The sequence below is a fragment of the Benincasa hispida genome, chromosome 4 (genome assembly GCF_027475165.1).
Source record: "Benincasa hispida cultivar pf3 chromosome 4, pf3_genome.v1.1, whole genome shotgun sequence".
In the NCBI taxonomy this organism is placed as follows: domain Eukaryota; kingdom Viridiplantae; phylum Streptophyta; class Magnoliopsida; order Cucurbitales; family Cucurbitaceae; genus Benincasa; species Benincasa hispida.
In genome coordinates this window covers 57,878,264-57,882,068 of record NC_143481.1, presented here as the reverse complement: position 1 = coordinate 57,882,068, position 3,805 = coordinate 57,878,264, and the positions used below count along the sequence as shown (strand labels likewise).

Sequence of the window (3,805 nt, the reverse complement as noted above, 5' to 3'; positions counted from 1 at the left end):
CAATTTAACAAAGAAAAATTAATTGTCTCTTCGACGACGACGCCAATTTGATAGAAGAAAGAAGGGGCATCGTAAACCACTCTCTAACAATCAAATAATATTTATAATTCACCGAACTAACTACTTATATTACTAAGTACCACAAGTGACAAGTTGATGATCAAACCACAAGGAGTCAAAGATAGAATCTCTCTAAGCTAAATTGGCGTCGGAAATCAGTAAAAAGAAAGCAGGAATGGTTGTTTGGTTTGAGAAAACTAACTGCAAGAATTTAAAGTCCAGAAAGTAAAATGGATTGAGAAAGAGAGAAAGCGAACACCAGATTACCTTCACTGATTAAGAGATTGTCACACTATCTATGGATCAATTCATTGATCATGAAATTGTTCATGGGTTATCTACTTCTCAATCCTAATCGAATGTACGAAAATTTGGACAAACTCCCTAAGGAAAACCAACATGATATTGCTTCCTAAATCAACTAAGCAGTCTCACACAAGCCTATTACTTAGCTAATCACATTAAGCAATTGGATTGATTAGGATATTAAGTTAAATTGGCTAAATCTAACTTAACATGTTTCCATTCCTTAGGTTTCCTTATCTTTTGATACTGGGTGATCCTATAATCCTAGCAATCAAACTATATCATAACTAAAACATATTACTACTCAAATTAAGCATACTTTGGATGCAATTACAGACACTTAAAACATGCATAGCGTAGGCGAACGAACATACAAGTATTAACGATTAAGTTGTCGATTTAATCTATTAATATATTCATCCTAGACACTCAAGCAAGGAAAGGAAAACAATAACAAGCAGAAAAATCCAAAAAGAATACATTAAAATCTTATAAAATCCATAGAAAATGTCCAATAAAACTCAAAATCGATGTTTGGGCCTTCAACTGTTCATCGAATTTGAATCCCGATACCAAAATATACAAATAAACCTCAAAATACAAAGAAATCTCATGTGTTTTTGCCAAGAATGGTCAAAGTCGAGCTTAGAGATCTCAAAATCGACCTAACTCTCCCATTCTTCTTACCTAAAAATGAATAGTCGCTATTTATAAAAACAGCGTAGGCCCGCAGCACTCTTGCCCTAGAAGGCTACTTGTCGAAGCATAGCTATGTCATGATGTGCTCGAGCATCTTTACGTGCCACACCTGGCGCACAACCCTTCACTCTACCGAACGCCAATGTAGCGTCGCAACGCCACAGGGGTGCGTCGCAGCGCTGCCTGCATTTTCCCCAAAACTTGTGCTCTTAGGGAAAAGTGTGAGGCACAGTGCCACTGCGTTGCTATGTTGCTCTCCCATAGCCATTTTGGTCATTTTATCTTCCTTGAATCCCCAGATGCTCTTTTTAGCTTCTAATTTCTCCAAATTAATATCGAACAGTCTGTAACTGCCAATTCTACCTCCTGAGTGCTTGATACCTATAAAAGCTCTAAATAAATACATTAAACACAACAATAATCATATATTAAGAGGAGCCAGATAGCAATTTTTTTGGTGCTATCAGGTAACACTTCTATTTGTGGCATTCATGTTTAAATTGGTGCCTTTTATAATACTAAAGATCTTCAACACAATATTGGAATCTGTCAGTGAATATCTCCCTACTCTTGAACCTATTTGGACTCAACTTGATGATGCTAAAATTAGTTAAGATCATCTTTGTTTCGTTAAGGTTCTTATAGGACTTTGTATGAAATATTAGCTAATTCGAGCTGCCTTGCTACATTGCAATCCTTAACCCTTATTGGATACAACGACTCATGAAATTCTATTTGAGGAAAAATGGCTTGGCATAGTCTCCTCCCTACCATATGAAGTTGTTCTCACAACCGACTCATCCATACAACACTTTTGGGTTTGTTGATTGTCCTTTGCAAGAACTATAAGCTTCATGATCATAAGTTTGCTGATTATTCTAATTTGAGTGCATATGACCCACATAAGACTCGACTTGTTAGATATTATAGAGGTTTCACAAACTTGGATATATCTTGGACAATCATCCAACTCAACCACCTCGCTTTCCACATCACTCTACAAAATCAATGAACTTTTCTAAAGGCTGGTTCCTCATATGTTGTTGTTGTCACCCCTTCGAATTACCCCACTTCTTCCAATTTAGATCAATGATCTCCAGGATGTATTAAAACAGGTGATCGAATCTAAATCTTTTGCTCTTGCGGTCTCACCAAGTAATTCATGAATTCTCAACTCAGCTTATTGCAATCACATGACATCTGGTATTCTTCTTTTATGTTTTTAGCCACCCCTACAAAATCCATTCCTCCCATTCATGTTGCGCATGAAATTTGTATGTCAATTTCTCATATTGGCACAATAGACAAATCTATATTAAATCTTCCTAATACCTATTATGTATCAAATCTAACTCTTAATCTTGCCTTCATTTCAAAATTATGTGATCTTCACCTGATTGTTTGTTTCTTTCTTAGTCGTTCAGTTCCGGATTTGTAAATGACACATACAGTTCGTATTGTTCGCAAAGTAGAAAGATTGTTTGAGCTTACTTCACATCAACTCCTTATTTTTCCATTTACTTATGCTTTTACACTGATTCTACTTTATATTAGTGACACCTTCGTCTTGGTCATGTTTTTTTTGAAAACTTGGTCTTTTAGTTTATGTTAGCAATTTAAATAATGTTTCCAAATTTCATCCTTTGATTATTTGAATTGTAAACTTGGAGAAACAACCTACTTTGTCTTTTTCTATGTTATCCTCTATAGATGATATACTATTCCAACTTGACTTTTCGAGGCCTCTAATTGGGGTCATTATTACATGCATGTAATTTCAAAACTAATTCTAGTTGACCATTTAAGACTTAAATTAAATTTTCTAAATAAATAAAACATTGTCAAAAACATTTAACTCACCCTACCCTAAGTGAGATGTACTCATATTTATTTAGTGAAACCCAATATGCACAAACAAACTTATCTGATGGATCCCAAGGCATAGGAACATAAGGAGGCACAACGATACTTATCTATTAGACTTAAAAGGCAAACAAATATAATGTATATAGCTAGTGGTAGGAGGGTCATAACCAATAAATTGATCTAACATGCAACATTTAATAACGGGCCATATCATAATAATTCACAAAAAAAATCTTAGCATGCTCATAAAATCTCATCATTCATTTTTTTAAAAAACAAAAAAACATGCGAGCTTTTCTAAAACTACTTGGTAAAGCCAAAATAAATAATATTTTATTTTACCTACTATAGTGGCATTACTAGAAATTGATACCCAACTATCGTTGAAAATAATCCACTTACCTCAAAATTCATACCCGACTGTTGTTGAAAACAAATTTCATTGCCTTTTGACCTATTGGTCCAATCCTAAAGCATAAACTCCACGAGGTTAGATCCAAAATTGTCATCACTGCTGTAAGTTCATTCCAAAATCTTGAAGAATGACCAAAAATTGTTCTTGGATCTGAAACAACTTCAAACCTTCACACAATGATTTGAACCTATGCATAAACCATAAATAAGGGTTAGAAACCCAATTTCGACCAACCATAACTAATCCAAAAGGGCTTCAAAGTTCCAAAACTCACCAAAACGTACTAAAATGTTCGTTTCTCTTGCTGGACAGTGACTCCAATCTCCTAAAAGCTTGGAACCTACCTAAAAAACATCATGGATAAATATATTTTATAGGCTACAAATTCAATAAATAGTTAAAATCCAACCAAGAACAACCTAAAATATAACCCAAACAAAACATTCAACCTTCTTACCC

The 3,805-nt window shown here is 34.5% G+C and overlaps 1 long non-coding RNA gene across 1 annotated transcript; it reads right to left on the bottom strand.

Annotated features, from left to right (window-relative positions):
• Positions 1 to 822: 822 nt before the first annotated feature.
• LOC120076380 (uncharacterized) lies at positions 823 to 3,466 on the bottom strand. The gene is made up of 2 exons (XR_005481534.2): positions 3,334 to 3,466; positions 823 to 1,446 (listed from the first exon to the last, which is right to left on the bottom strand). It is a non-coding gene; the product is annotated as an uncharacterized LOC120076380 (long non-coding RNA).
• Positions 3,467 to 3,805: the final 339 nt, after the last annotated feature.